General features: G+C 34.1%; 1 protein-coding gene across 2 annotated transcripts in view; it reads right to left on the minus strand.

The window, feature by feature from the left end:
* The window catches only part of MGAT4C (MGAT4 family member C), a 717,583-nt gene that overhangs the window by 518,122 nt on the left and 181,873 nt on the right, over nucleotides 1–17,588 (minus strand). The gene's annotated exons all lie outside the window — the stretch shown is intronic.

A 17,588-nucleotide genomic window follows, 5' to 3' on the forward strand; every position in this document is an offset into this window, starting at 1 on the left:
ACAAATTAAAATTAACATCTATCCTATTTTATACAGTGAAAAAAAGAAGAAATACAAGAAAATACATAATCTTCAATACAAAATAGAATAAAATGGAAAAATGATTCCACTCAGAAAATAAGAAAAAGTTTAGTCCTTTTACTTGCAAGTGTAACAAAACCCTAGGGAGCATATATCACTTTTCCTCTCAATTTTGTTTTGCCTTCAGTTTTTATTCTAGCTGACTGGGGTAGAAGTATTTCTCCTTCGGGAATTTCCTTCTAAGACCACTAGCTAAGCACATAGTCATAGTACAGAAAGTTAAAGTTTATGGACTATTAAGTGTGAAACTAAGAAATGTTACTACATGGATTCTGATCCATTTATTTGATTAAGGGACACTATTTCACAGAATATGTTGAATTCTGAAAAATACCTGCCAATCTTCATGAAGTGTGGTCTGCTTATAACTGACCTTACAGCTGAATTTTGAATATGGAATTCAATTGTTACATAAGGTTAGATGTTTCTAGATTAAATGTGCTTGTTAAGAATGATACAGCTGGTTCCTTAATTTTCTGATAGATACAGATTTTTGTTGGTTTTAGGGAAAGGTGTTTCATGCTGTTAACCCTACAAATTTCAGCTCTGCATTTATGGCCATTTTTTCAACCATTTAATAAGTATTTATTTTTTTGATGAGTATACATGATCATTGGCTTTTACTAAAGAGCGTATCATGTCCATAAGATTGTTGGTAGCAATGATAATCTCCTGTTAATGAATTATCAATATTTCCAGTCTCTAGGTTTTTTGAGAAATCCATTTCCAGAACCAACTCTCAATTTTTCATTTCAGTGCTCTCACTATCGAAGTCACTTATATCTAACAATTGTTACCCTCAACATGACATAGACCTTGCATTAGGGCTATCCATCCAGGGAAACCAAGCAATGATAAGTACTTCTGGAAGTTCTGACTACTTGGAGAAATTCTGTTTTGAGAGAAATTCAGGAACATTCCATCCCAGGAAGTGCTGGCATAATGGAGAATCATTGCCAACCTTGATCAAGTTCTTTTTTCACTTTGGTTGGCTAGATGGAATCCCCTGAGATTGCAGTTGTGGACTAAGAGAGGGTTCATATTGGGCAAGCATAGGCAATTATATGCTAAATGTACACAGTAGTGAAATATGAACTCTGACTATTACTGCACCTCTAATGTTCTACATTTCTGCACCACTGGAATTAGTGTGATGGGGGCATAGAATATATTCTCATTTTTAAACTTTAAGTCATTATATTTCTTTCATATCATCTTAAATGCCATCTGTATGCAAATATGTAAAAATAAAGATTCTCATACTTTTCCATCATTCTTCCGTAATTAGCAATGATTACAAAAAATAACAGACATTTGGGACCTGATTTGGCTTGTGTAGCTCCCTTCTTGAGGTAGAGCAGGGCATAAGCAGCTTGCCTGCTGATTGAAAAGTTCTTAGCTTCAGTCCCTGTTAACTCAGAAAACACAGCTGTACCTTTTACCTCTGAATGCCCATTTCCAGAAGATGCATTTTTAACATCTACTGTCCTCATTGGCATTCAGTATTACATGATAAAAACAAACAACTACCAGGATTGCTGGAAAGAAGAAGATCACATTACCTTAGATAAAGCAATTCTATTGGCATTGAATCTCTATCCACTTGGAGATTATTCTGACACATGACTTCTACATGAATTTCTTCTATATAAAATGGCAGGTTGCACACACTCAGATTTTGGATATTGCTTAGTTTGAAAATCTACCTATTAGCATTACAATACTTAAATAATTTGTAATATGTTTCAATAGTGAACATATTGAATTTTTAGAACACCTTTCCTGGGTAATGATATTTGTCCTTTCTATTTCAGTAAGCATATGATACACTATAGCTAAAAAGATACTGAATTTTTTCTTCATAGATATTCTTTTATTATTTATTTGAGAGAGAGAGAGAGTGAGAGAGAGCATGAGAGCAGAGAAGGTCAGAGGGAGAAGCAGATTCCCCATGCAGCTGGGAGCCTGATGCGGGACTTGATCTGGTGACTCTGGGATCATGACCTGGGCTGAAGGCAGTTGCTTAACCAACTGAGCCATCCAGGTGCCTGATATTGAATATTTTTAACTGGCTAATTTATAAAGACTGAGTTAGAATTGAGGAAAAGGAAAATTCTCAAGTATTATTTTTTCTTGTCATTAGAAACAGATGCCATTTACCTCCTTTAAAAGGTATTATGTTCTGAAATTAAAATCCTACCACTCTTGATGTATATAGAGTTATGTACAACAACAGTATTTTTATATAAAACATGATTTTATTTATTTAATAATTTTAATAATAAAGTATCTTCAGGGAAAAATTGATTTTGGAAACACTGTAACAAAAATAAAGAAATTCAGGACAATAGTTTTCTCCATAGAGGAGGAAAGTGGATATGCTGGGTGGCATATATAGGAAATATAAAAATCTTAGGACTTCTATTCCATAAAGTAAATTGCAGATATATAGGGGTCTATTTTTTTTATTACTATTTGTGATTATTTTTTAGAATGAACTTTACATTTATGTAAATAGTTTATAAGTGTAATAATATTTTTCCAATTTTATTTCATTTTTATTTTCATAGGTTTTTGCCATTACCAAAGTTTGCAAATTTTGCCTAGTCAAATCTATTTGTGGTTCTTGGTATGCTTGGTTGGGAAGATCTACATCACAAGTTTATAAAAATATTCTCCGATATTTTCTTCTATAAGTTACACATTGTTTTGTTGTTGTTCTTTCAAAGAACTTATTTTAGAGCAATGAAAAATTTCACAGTAAAATTGGGAAAAAGTTACAGAGATTTCTCATATATTGCTTTCCCCTCCTACATGCATAGCCTCCTTCATTATTAACATCACTTTTCTGAATGGAGCATTTTTATCAAGGATGAACCTGTATCAACACATCATAATCATCCAAAGTCCATAGTTTACATTAGAGTTCACTCTTGATGTTGTGTCTTTTATGAATTTGGGCAAATGTAAAATGACATGTTCCCATCAGTATGATGTCGTATGGAGTATATTTTCAGTGCTCTGTGCTCCATCTCTTTATCCTCCTCCCCACCCCCTACCTAGCAGCTAGTATCATTTTTAAACACATATATCATCAATTTTTTTAAACTAATCTTTGGCTCCATAGATATTAGGTAATGATCATGAATATAAATGTTAAAAATACTGCTAAATGTTAAAGCTTATAATCTCTCTCAACACTAAAAGTTCTTTGTAAAGTATATGTGACATACTGAATTAGATCCTACATGTTAAAAAAAAAAAAAACCTTAGAGCAGTTATATCTTATGTCTCTTTTGTGTCCTCATCTCTTTATGTCATGTCTGTAACAACACTGACACTAGCATGAGACATTATTCTTCACAAATCTTCTCTGCACTTTATTTCATGTTCACAGAAAATAATGTGAATGGTGGCATCTTGAGTTATGCTAGATGAAAGTTACTAACATCTGTACTTTTTATTATGTAAACAGTGCCTTAGAGAAAAAAATAAATAAAAGGGTACACTAGAGGGGAGACTTTGATAATTTATTTAAGTGAGAGCTTATTTTGACCCACCATCCATACTTCCCTTTGAGTACTTTTTCTCAATCTATGAATTCTGCCTGATAGCAAAGTGTACTAAGGCAGATTAAGTCATAACACCTGTTTCATATCCTTAAGCTATCAATATTTTGCTATGCATCTTATATTCAGTTGAAGAAACTTTAATTTGAAGTTGTGTCTTTCATGATTTGTTGACAAAAGGAGAATATGATGAAAAATAAAACATAATATCTGCCTTTAGTGAGATAGTAATCTCACTATTGAAGAAGTTGATGAAGAAGATAAATAGGGAGCCCTAATGATCACCCTACAAGATAAAGTCAGTAATGAAAAGAGGCCCAAAAGAGATTTATCAGGCATCATATAAGAAAATTCTACAAAAAGATCTAATTCTGCAGGAAAAGTTAAAAATACGAACAAGATTTGACCTTTTAACACATTAAAATATGCTTGTATTTTACAGAACATACATAGCTCTCAAGCTCTTGACCAAACTTTATATAAGAAACAACTGTATTCACTTTTCCAAAACACAATGCATTATTGTAAATAAGTTTATTTATTGTAAATAAAAACCAACTTGAACTATATCCCCAAGCACAACTGGAAGAATTTTAGAATTACATGAAGACTGTTTGAAATGTGCTTTCAGTATTGTGATGGTGGTGGGAATAAGAAAGACATCAGAATGTCACACTTGGTGTGAAACTTTCTTGGTGTTTTGTACTTGTCTCAATTGCTTTTCCACGGTATCTGTTATATTTAGCTTTTGTTTTTGTCTACTGTTCTACAATGAATCATAAAACAGTTGAAAATGTTATAAAGAAAAATGTGGAAATCAAAGCAAAGCAAGTGAGAAAGCTTTATTTCAATGAAATAAAGCTAAAATTGTTTCAATGAAACAATTCTTCACTCTTCTGAGCACAGTAAAGAAATTGCATGTATGTTGAAGAATAAATTATCAGGGAGTGCACCATTATGATAATAATGAAATAATAATTAAAAGAATTGTGAATCAGCATCTACAGGCATGATGTGACAAGAATATTACATTATTTGTTGGAAAAGCATGCAAAATAATTGGCAAAATGGAGAGAGAGACAAGGTACTTAAGGTCTCAGATTCTTTACCATCATTAATTCAGAAGAAGATAATGTCTGAGAAGTTAAATGTGAAGGCAATAGCAGAGAAAAATTAGTTGGCAAAGGAGTTGTCTTTAAAAAGCAAACCTGAGAAGTTCAACAGTATCAAGAGCCAAGCTATGCTCCTGTTATGGAAACACTATTTGTATCTTCTCAAAATTGGTATGTTGAAGGCTTAACCCCTAATGTGATAGGGGCCTTTTAGAGCTGGGGCCTTTGGGAGGTCACTAGGTTTAAAGGAAACTCTGAGGATGGGGCCTTTATGATAGGATTAGTTCCCTTATCAGAAGAGGATGAAAGACCAGAGCTCTCTTTCCCTCTTCTTGAACACACAGAAGAGGTAATATGAACTCAAAGCAAGATGCTGGTTTTCTTCAAGTCAGGAAGAGGGCCATCACCAAACCACAAATTTGTTGGCATCTTGATCTTTGAATTGGACTTCTCAGCCTCTAGAATCATGAGAAATAAATGTCTTACTTAAGCCTCCCAATCTATGGTATTGTGTTATAGCAGCCTGAGCAGGCTAAGATAGCTCATATCATCAAAATAATATTGAAAGCTGCCTTAACTCTCTATGAAGAAATTGTTATTTTCCTGTACTAACTATATGCAAAAAAAGAAGTTGTGCTGCTAAACAAATTTTGTTGTAGATAAAACAGGATTGTTTTGAAAGCAATATTGTCCTGTAGGTTTATCCTTCAGGAGAACAAAATATATGGGTATGAAGTCTTCTATTTATCCAGGCATTGTGCTAATAATATGTGAAACCAAAATTAACTACCATGAATTCTGAAAAATACATTTACTCCAAAATATGTCAAGGAAAGCACAAATTGTCTGGAAATCCTCAAAGCATACTTGACGCAGAAGAATTTTTGAGAATCATATACAATCTTATCTCTGAGCCTTAATAAATTAAAAGAAAAAATGTAAAAAAAAAAGTCCTAAACATACTTTAACACTCCCCTCACTGAAATGGACAGATCATCCAAGCAAAAGATCAACAAGGAAATAAAGGCCTTAAATGACACACTGGACCAGATGGACATCACAGATATATTCAGAACATTTCATCCCAAAGCAACAAAATACACATTCTTCTCTAGTGCACATGGAACCTTCTCCAGAATAGAGCACATCCTCGGTCCTAAATCAGGTCTCAACTGGTATCAAAAGATTGGGATCATTCCCTGCATATTTTCAGACCACAATGCTCTGAAGCTAGAACTCAATCACAAGAGGAAATTTGGAAAGAACCCAAATACATGGCGACTAAACAGCATCCTTCTAAAGAATGAATGGGTCAACCAGGAAATTAAAGAAGAATTGAAAAAAATTCATGGAAACAAATGATAATGAAAACACAACAGTTCAAAATCTGTGGGACACAATAAAGGCAGTCCTGAGAGGAAAATATATAGCGGTACAAGCCTTTCTCAAGAAACAAGAAAGGTCTCAGGTACACAACCTAACCCTACACCTAAAGGAGCTGGAGAAAGAACAAGAAAGAAACCCTAAACCCAGAAGGAGAAGAGAAATCATAAAGATCAGAGCAGAAATCAATGAAATAGAAACCGAAAAAAAAAACAATAGAACATATCAACGAAACTAGGAGCTGGTTCTTTGAAAGAATTAATAAGATTGATAAACCCCTGGCCAGACTTATCAAAAAGAAAAGAGAAAGGACCCAAATAAATAAAATCATGAATGAAAGAGGAGAGATCACAACTAACACCAAAGAAATACAGACAATTATAAGAACATACTATGAGCAACTCTACGCCAACAAATTGGACAATCTGGAAGAAATGGATGCATTCCTAGAGACATATAAACTACCACAACTGCACCAGGAAGAAATAGAAAGCCTGAACAGACCCATAACCAGTAAGGAGATTGAAACAGTCATCAAAAATTTCCAAACAAACAAAAGCCCAGGGCCAGACGGCTTCCCAGGGGAATTCTATCAAACATTTAAAGATGAACTAATCCCCATTCTCCTGAAACTGTTCCAAAAAATAGAAATGGAAGGAAAACTTCCAAACTCATTTTATGAGGCCAGCATCACCTTGATCCCAAAACCAGACAAGGATCCCATCAAAAAAGAGAACTACAGACCAATATCCTTGATGACCACAGATGCAAAAATTCTCACTAAAATACTAGTCAATAGGATTCAACAGTACATTAAAAGGATTATTCACCACGACCAAGTGGGATTTATTCCAGGGCTGCAAGTTTGGTTCAACATCTGCAAATCAATCAATGTGAAACAAAACATTAATAAAAGAAAGAACAAGAACCATATGATACTCTCAATAGATGCTGAAAAAGCTTTTGACAAAGTACAGCATCCCTTCCTGATCAAAACTCTTCAAAGTGTAGGGATAGAGGGCACATACCTCAATATTATCAAAGCCATCTATGAAAAACCCATCGCAAATATCATTCTCAATGGAGAAAAACTGAAAGCTTTTCCGCTAAGGTCAGGAACACGGCAGGGATGTCCATTATCACCACTGCTATTCAACATAGTACTAGAAGTCCTAGCCTCAGCAATCAGACAACAAAAGGAAATTAAAGGCATCCAAATCGGCAAAGGAGAAGTCAAACTATCACTCTTCGCAGATGACATGATACTATATGTGGAAAAGCCAAAGGACTCCACTCCAAAACTGCTAGAACTTGTACAGGAATTCAGTAAAGTGTCAGGATATAAAATCAATGTACAGAAATCAGTCGCATTTCTCTACACCAACAAGACAGAAAAAAAGAGAAATTAAGGAGTCTATCCCATTTACAATTGCACCCAAAACTATAAGATACCTAGGAATAAACCTAACCAAAGAGGCTAAGAATCTATACACAGAAAACTATAAAGTACTCATGAAAGAAATTGAGGAAGACACAAAGAAATGGAAAAATGTTCCATGCTCCTGGATTGGAAGAATAAATATTGTGAAAATGTCTATGCTACCTAAAGCAATCTACACATTTAATGCAATTCCTATCAAAGTACCATCCATTTTTTTCAAAGAAATGGAACAAATAATCCTAAAATTTATATGGAACCAGAAAAGACCTCGAATAGCCAAAGGAATATTGAAAAAGAAAGCCAAAGTCGGTGGCATCACAATTCCGGACTTCAAGCTCTATTACAAAGCTGTCATCATCAAACAGCATGGTACTAGCACAAAAACAGACACATAGATCAATGGAACAGAATAGGGAGCCCAGAAATAGACCCTAAACTCTATGGTCAACTAATCGACAAAGCAGGAAAGAATGTCCAATGGAAAAAAGACAGCCTCTTCAATAAATGATGTTGGGAAAATTGGACAGCCACATGCAGAAAAATGAAATTGGATCATTTCCTTACACCACACACGAAAACAGACTCAAAATGGATGAAGGACCTCAATGTGAGAAAGGAATCCATCAAAATCCTTGAGGAGAACACAGGCAGCAACCTCTTCGACCTCAGCCGCAGCAACATCTTCCTAGGAACATTGCCAAAGGCAAGGGAAGTAAGGGCAAAAATGAACTATTGGGATTTTATCAAGATCAAAAGCTTTTGTACAGCAAAGGAAACAGTTAACAAAACCAAAAGACAACTGACCGAATGGGAGAAGATATTTGCAAATGACATATCAGATAAAGGGCTAGTGTCCAAAATCATTAAAGAACTTAGCAAACTCAACACCCAAAGAACAAATAATCCAATCAAGAAATGGGCAGAAGACATGAACAGACATTTCTGCAAAGAAGAAATCCAGATGGCCAACAGACACATGAAAAAGTGCTCCATATCACTCGGCATCAGGGAAATACAAATCAAAACCACAATGAGATATCACCTCACACCAGTCAGAATGGCTAAAATTAACCAGTCAGGAGATGACAGATGCTGGCGAGGATGCGGAGAAAGGGGAACCCTCCTACACTGTTGGTGGGAATGCAAGCTGGTGCAACCACTCTGGAAAACAGCATGGAGGTTCCCCAAAATGTTGAAAATAGAACTACCCTATGACCCAGCAATTGCACTGCTGGGTATTTACCCTAAAGATACAAACGTAGTGATCCGAAGGGGCACGTGCACCGGAATGTTTATAGCAGCAATGTCTACAATAGCCAAACTATGGAAAGAACCTAGATGTCCATCAACAGACGAATGGATAAAGAAGATGTGGTATATATACAAAATGGAATACTATGCAGCCATCAAAAGAAGTGAAATCTTGTCATTTGCGAAGACATGGATGGAACTAGAGGGTATCATGCTTAGCGAAATAAGTCAAATCGGAGAAAGACAACTATCATATGATCTCCCTGATATGAGGGAGAGGGGATGCAACATGGGGGGTTAAGGGGGTAGGAGAAGAGTAAATGAAACAAGATGGGATTGGGAGGGAGACAAACCATAATTGACTCTTAATCTCACAAAACAAACTGAGGGTTGATGGGGGGAGGGGGGTTGGGAAGGGGGGTGGGGTTATGGACATTGGGGAGGATATGTGCTATGGTGAGTGCTGTGAGGTGTGTAAACCTGGCGATTCACAGACCTGTACCCCTGGTGATAAAAATATATTATATGTTTATAAAAAATAAAATTAAAAATAAAAAGTCCTAAACATTTTTGACCCCCAACATTTAGCTAAGAATGTAGAATATAGTGCTAACATCCAAGTGATTTTTTTCCCTTCAAATATTATGTTACATGTGTAACCCATGGATCTTGAGTTTATAGTCCATATGATTATGGCATTCATCCAGACTGATTATCAATTCATTATGCAAAATCTGGTCCAGGATACAGGTGTCAAACAGAAGCTTTACCTTTAAAATTTTTTTTGAAACTTTTGACACAAAAAAGAGGGCTTTATAATTTATCAACCAGGTATGGCAAAAAAATTTTCTACATCAACAACAAGGGATACAAGAAACCAACTCCACAACTGTGGTTTATTTGAAAGGTTTTGTAAAGATGGTTGTGGAAGAATGAAAGTTGATGTCCCCAAAGAAGAATATCAATTTTGATGAAACTGATGAAAAGATGCCAGAGAGCTCTTAAAAACACATGCAGGGAAATTAATAGCTATACTTTTTGAGAAAGATATAATCCTTGTTTGAAGAAATGGAGACAACACAACTTTAAGAGGCACACTGTAGAATCACAGGTGCCATACCTTTTGAAGGATTGTATGGACCATGCCAATCTAATCCTAAACATTATCCTTTTTAAATGTACAAGCTAAATGAAAAGTCCTATTTGAATACGGTTTTATGTCTCTTACTGTGATAGTTCAGATTCTCCAGAAGCAGACACCAAGGCAGAAGAGTAAAAGGGCAACAGATTTATTGAGAGAAATGCTTAGGAAGAAAAAGGAGTGAGGGATCAGAAGTAGGTGGGTATTGACTTCAGACCACAATGGTGTTCTGACATTAGTGATGAGGGAATGAAGACCGTCTAGAAAGAGCCTCAGACTTTGAGAAAGTCTTGGGGAAGTTGTTGGGGAGACATGGAGCACAGATTCCTCACTGAAGGCAACATACATGGGTCAGAAGAATGATAAGAAAATTAAGTCAGTTCTGCTAGATCTGACAGTTTATCCAGTTTCCCTTTCCTCACCTAACTCCTGTGCATGTCACCCTCAACAATTCATCCATTGACTGCTTCAAAAACCCTTGCCTCCTCCCATCTCAACTTTCTTTACTATCAAGCTCATTTAATAATGACTTAATATAGGAAGTTGCTTTTTAATATATTTTTGAATCTTATAATAAGTTTATTATTATATTTTAGTTATAGTTCTTACTTTAAGTATAGATTTTACCTTACAATATCAATATGTAAATTATACTATTTTGCATTCAATTTTTTTGTTAACGACAATATTAATTGCTCAGGAACAAGAGACAACATATTTTTAGGATATTATTTGTTTATTTGAGAGAGAGAGCACAGCAGAGAAAGCGGCAGAGGGAGAAAGAGAAGCAGGCTCTCCACTGAGCAAGGAGCCTGACACAGGGCTCGAGACTAGGACCCTGCTATCATGACCTGAGCCCAAGGAAGATGCTTAACTGACTGAGTCACCCAGGCACCCCAACAGGCAATATTTTAAATGCTTGACATCATATTATGATATAATGTAGATAGATGATAGATGATAGAGAGATGGTAGATGTTTTTAATGTTTTAATTACATTATAAAAACAAATTTGAAATTTTGGATTTATGTAGGAAGCTGTCAGGAAAAAATGCCATTATTTGCTGTAAAGTATTTGGCAACTTGGAGGATATCTAAGTTATAGTGACTTTTGGCCACAGGGTATACTCAAACTCAACATCTTATTCTAGGGACCTCTATCCAGTTCTCAGACCAACTTCCTCATTCATGACATCACATCACTCATTTTATTCTATAGTACTAATGAAGAGCTTATAGTTACTTGAATGCATTATTCTGCTTCAGATTTGCATTTCTTTAGTTATGCTATTTTCCATTATAGAGTGCTCCCATTTACTTCCATCTTCCACAGCCTGCTTAAATCACACACATTCTTAAAATCTTGGCTTAACTATCATTTCTCCTAGTTAGTTGCATACTCTCTTCTGTCCTTCATGTTCCATAGATGCCTGCTATATATTTATCTTATCCCTTAGTCTTCAAGGTCAAGAATGAGCACTTATTCTTAGGTTCTAAAGATCTATCTCTTTCTTTCTTCCTCAGGCTTTTTTTCTGCTTTAAAAAAAAATGAATTCCAGTGTATTTAACATACAGTGTTATATCAGTTTCAGGTGTACAGTACAATGAACAAACAATTCTATGCATTACTCAGTGCTTGTTGTGATAAGTGCACTCTTAATTCCCTTCACCACTTCACCCATTCCCCGGGTTGCCTCATCTCTGGGGACCATCATATCAAGCCATTTTTCAATTTTTATTTTTTTAAAGATTTTATTTATTTATTTGACACAGAGAAAGAGTGAGAGAGGGAACACAAGCCAGGGGAGAGGAAGAGGGAGAAGCAGGCTTCCTGCTGAGCAGGAAGCCTGATGGGGGTCTCAATCCCAGGACCCTGGGATCACGACCTGAGCTGAAGGCAGATGCTTAATGACTGAGCCACCCAGGTCCCTCTTACCAAGGCATTTTTTAAAGAACAAAGAATAATTATAAAAAAAAAAAAAATTCTTCTCACAAAAATCACTCTCTTTAATTGTGCTTGCTATAATTCTGAAAAGCTCTTCTGTAACTACAAAACCTTCCATAACTAGTGTTCTCTTTCCCAACCTAAAGTGCTTATCAGATGAATTCGAAAAATATAAATCAATTCACTTGCATGTCTTTCATAACATGACCAGACTTCATGATTTGTATTTGAAGTTCATTTTTCTCTAAAAGGATCAATTACATAATCTTTTTCCCTGTAAATGATAAATAAGTTAATAATTTCAACTTCCACAGTAATATATCTAAATTAAAAGAGTTACTTGGGGATAGCGTTTTAAGCTTAATTAAAGCTTAATTAATAGCTTTTTAATTAAAATTTGATGATGATCATACCAAGTCATATGAAATCTCTGCTGTCTATAATTTCTGATGTAAAAAGAAAAAATAATTATTAAAATGGCTGATTTTAAAATTACTTAACATAAATTTTTCTATATATAGTATATCCCAACATATAATTACAAAAGAAAGTAACCTTGTATTTTTCAAACTACCTACTTATATTTTATATATTTTATCTGCTTATCTCAACTTTTGGGTAAGGCGGCAATGAATCTGACAAGATAGGTATCAGACTTAATTAATCAGGAAATACCGTATGCTCTGAAGCTGTTGTATACATGTCAAGATTGGCAAAATATCCACTTTCTACAAGCAAGAAAAAGTCATATTTCACAGTTATGATGCAATTACATTGTTATTTCACAGCTGTCAAAAAGCATAGTCTTGAAATATGAGTTTTTAAAGTATGTACTTAAAAACTTTTCAATGTTTTAACGTATATTTCAGAGACCCTATGAATATTGTAACTGGAAGCACCTTAAAGAAAGAAGATTAGCTAATAAAATCATTTATATAATTTTCAATAGAACAAAAAACCCCTCTATGTTATAGATTCGATGGGTATCACGTAGCCTTAAGTGTATATATATCAAACAGAACATGTAAAGTGAGCTAACAAAATGATAGATATTTAGTCTGACAAAGACAAATTTAAGTATCATTTAAACAAGAAACAAATTTGAAACTTGGTAAGGAATGATTTTTTTTTTTTAATTTCCTTTATAACCCTCACCCACAGTTCAGACACAAAGTGAAAGTTGTATAGAAATACAACATAAGGGACACCTGGATGGCTCAGTGAGTTAAGCATCTGCCTTCAGCTCAGGTCATGATTCCAGTGTCCTGGGATTAAGTCCCACATCCAGCTCCCTACTCAGTGAGGAGTCTGCTTCTCCCTCTCCATCTGCCCCTCCACCTGCTCCTTCTCTCTCTTAAATAAATAAAAAAAATCTTTGAAAAAGAAGAAAAACCAAGAAATACAACATAAAAATATACTTAAGGAGATTGGGACAAATGGATAGGAGTACAATAATGAATAGAAATCAAGCTGATTTTAGCACACAAAATGTGTACTCTAACATACTCTGCAATTGCTAAAAGTCAATTCAAATTAAACTTTAAACTTCCTAATAGACAATACAAAGAAGCATTATTACATAAAATATTTACAGCATCCATGATGTAAAATATAGACCAGAATGTCAGAAGCCAGGCATTAATATCCTCGTTCTGCATTCTGACAGAAATAATTCTGATGGGTTGACAGGTCACTCTATAATATCAAATCTTCCACAGCACACCTAAAATAATGCTGGTGTAGTAAGCAGCCTTTAAAATGGAATTAAAGTTAAAAAAGTAATAAAAAAAAAAGTTTTATAAAAGGAGCCTAAAAAGAATAAAATAAAATTACAATATTAAAACAAAGAAATAAAAAAGATAAAAGTGGAAATTGTGTATGTAGACACACTAAAATTTTTTTAATCTAATCATTTTATCAAGAATAATCTCCACAAGGTAGCCTCATAAAGAATGTTTTTGCCTCCACATCTCACGCCCCTCAAGCAGCTTACCCCTAAATTATCATATATTATAAATGTATTTCATGTTTGTACTGTGGTTGCATCATAGAAGCATAAAAATACAGCACAGTAGCATAAAATAATAAAAAATATTTCAAAAATATGAAAAGAGCTTAAAATTATCACTGTTTTATTAACTTAAAATTATTCAATTTTTATCAATAGACAAGGTGTTTTTAAGAAGCTAATGCAGTGCACCTCACAACTAATTCCTTTTTGCTAAGTCTACTATTTAATGACATCACTGAAAACTCTAGTCCCACCTTTCACTTTTGCTTGAGATGACAGAAAGAGCTAGTAATACCAAAGATCAATTATTTATCTTCTGCCATGTTTTACTGTGAAGCCCAACTTAGCATTTTATTAAGAGGAAATTAGCTAGAAAATTTTGAGTGTTGGAACAGCGTTCAGTACACTAACATTATGATTTGAAGAAATAAAGTTGACTTATTTTAACCAGAGATGGAGCATCATTCATCAAAACATGTTTCAAGCAACATTAATCCTGTGAGATATTGTGCAATTTCAAGAAATGAAAAACTAGAGAGCCACAAATCACATTATCAAATCCATGGCTCTGTGAAATACTGGAGGAATTATTTTGGCATTTTCTGGAATTCATATAACCTCAGCATTTCTTTTTTTAATTTATGCAAAACACTGTAGTCAAAAGTAGAACAGATCAGGCTTAGCCTGGTTAGACAGAAACACAGCTAGAGAGTTAATAAACATAAAAAAATTAGTGAATGGTGAAACCCACAACTGAGACAGATTCTTGCTGTTCAATTCTAGAAATCGAAAATACTCCTAAAATATTTTATTGAGCTGGATCCTTAAAGCCAGTGTCTAGTAAGGAAGTTGTAAAATGTATACAAAATTCTGGTTAGTTTTGTTGAGCTCATAGCTCTTATTTACTTCACAAATAAAGATATGCACAAAACGCCTTAGATAGTAATGATTTAGATCTGAAACTGGTATTCATAGAGAATTAGAGTAATGATTTGAATCATTAGGGTATAGTGTCAGTGTTTGTTACTACCAGCCTGATTTATAATTTTTAGGTCTAGTCTTAGGAACCTCTGCTGTACTTGAAACAAATTGCTTCCTTTCCTTTATACTTGGGATTGTTGACATCTATCCTTTGAAAAATGAATGTTTCTGAATTAGAAAAATTTATTAGAATATTCACTTGAATGAAACTTTTGTTAAAAGTAAAAGCAATATAAATATAACTAAATATCTATAGACATAAGCAATCATTGAATTATACACCTTGTAGCAATGAGAACAAGAATGAGGAAGAGTGAATTTACCATTTGTGTGGACATTTCAGAAGTTTAGTTCATATGAGTTATAGTTTGATGACCAGAAAATGTATCATTTCAGTTTTGACCTTACTGGAATAAACAATAAAAATCTTCTTTAAAAAATGAGATTTTACACAGAACATGCAACTCATTTATTTCTCTATGCTGTATGTTGTTCATGTGAACTGACTTTTATTAGAATTGACAGGACTTATTTTTTCTCCCTGAAGTTCAGTGAAAACACCTCTCTCTCAACACGTTTGTCACAACCTTTGGACATACAAAAGCCCAGGGAGAAAAAAGTAAACATAGGCATACACATATCTATCAATATTTTGATATAACAAACCATTCAAGCAAGGAACTAGTTTAGAAGACTAGCAAAGGGACATAAGTCTTTCCTGGTAGGTCACCTGCATAAATTTTCTTCTTAAAAACATGTGACTTATGCTCAACTATTGTTAACATGTCACTGGAGAAAAGAGAGCCCAGCAAGAAATAATAATTTTAGCAATTAACAAAACACAATTCATTAATTAAATAACTACACTAATAGACCAAATTTTAAAGTATTTAATACTCTCTTTTATTTAGAAAACCTGTTTCCCCTTGTGGACTGAAACAGGTTGGCTTAGTTGGTTAGCGTTTGGTAATAAATCAGAGGTCCAAGCGAACTCTAAAAATGAGTTAGTAATTTTCCCCCTGCAATCTGCCTCACTGTAGGCCAGTTGTTTAATAGTTGTTTTTTTTTTATCATTGTCCAGATATGTTTAGAATTCACACAGTTATTTTAACAATCTAACTTAATCTTCCTAAAAGCTACATATTATCTTTATGTCTATATGTATTATTTTCATTGTAACAAAACTTGATTTTTCCCTTTTAAAATTTCTTCCATCTCTGAATTCTTTTATTAATTAATAATGCCATTGCTACCACAGTAACTCCAGAGCAATAGCTTCAAGAAACTTTAATTTTATTATTTTTATTGTTCTTTCTATCATGGCCATACACCACATTACATAAACAGGACAAAGTATTTGCAACTAAGTTTGATTCTAATTATCTCCCTCTTTCCATGGCCCTCACTGTTGACAAAGGTAGTCTCAACATCCAAGTGGTATTCATATTGTCCCATATTATTTTATTTCTTTCTAAGACTTGTTCTTTTTTTTTAATATTTTCCTTTATGTATTCTGTACAACCATGACAACGGGTCGTTTTTCACACTGCCCCACTCCTCCTCCCCTTCCAGCTTACAATCTTTTTTTCTGAACTTTTTTTTTTTTAACACAGGTTCCTTTTCTTCTGTCAAAACTCTTCACATTTTTCATCTGTAAAATCCTACCAGTCAGTGAAAAAGAAAATAAAATAGCATCTTTATATCATAGACCTAGTTTGTCCCTGCTGGCAGAAGCAACCTGAAGAAACCTAAAAAAAAAAAAAACAAAAACGCTTTTATACTTTTCTGTTTTTTACCACTAGTCTGCAAATTAATTACAGGGAAAAAATTGTATGAATCTTCTGGTAGATATTTAAGAATAAACCTAAATTTGGATAAATGATATATATTTGTTGAAGTAATAAATTAATTAAAAATATACTTTTCTATAGTACCCAGTAATTTTCTATATGAAATAAATTATTAGATACATAGTAGATATTCAAAAATAGTTTTAAAAGAAAAGAAACTAATTAAATATGGAACTGTAGAAAGAGATGTTTGTTTCTGTCCAAGATGGTGTAACATACCGGATTTATCCTCAGACCTGAGATAAATAAAAGTCTGGATAAATATTTGAGATAATGATTTTCAGATATTGGGACAGTATGCTCTATAGGACAGTGATTTCTGAACAAGGAGAACTAAAAGAGATAAAACCTATAAGTGCCTATAACCTACTACATTAAGAGTGTATCCACACCCTATAGCGGTGAAAAGAAAATAAAGACAAGTTGGGGACTGTCCCTAAAATGAGGAGATTAAAGTAGGGATCTAGGAAGTGAAAGCAGCAAGAGTTTTCTAGGAAGAGTATTGGAGATAAGAGGTCTATACAGAGAGTGCTCCGGAGTTCTGCAGAGGGTTCCCTTGAGTCTCTCCTATTTTCTGCCCAACTCATCCATTCAAAAAAACTAGACCAGATCTTGGAAAGAACTAACACCACAAATTAGAACAAACCTTAGAACGCATACAATGATGGAAATAATTCCTATCCTCCATAAAAACAATGAAAACACTGGTAAAAATTGTAAAAATCAGCTTTTACAGAAACCTGACAGCTAGCTTCAGGCTTGCAACAATCTGAGAAGCACGTGTTCAACAAAATTAAATCAATCTTGGTAAGAGCAGTGGTGT

This window comes from Lontra canadensis, unplaced genomic scaffold, assembly GCF_010015895.1.
Source record: "Lontra canadensis isolate GAN:19392208 unplaced genomic scaffold, GSC_riverotter_1.0 scaffold52, whole genome shotgun sequence".
In the NCBI taxonomy this organism is placed as follows: Eukaryota; Metazoa; Chordata; class Mammalia; order Carnivora; family Mustelidae; genus Lontra; species Lontra canadensis.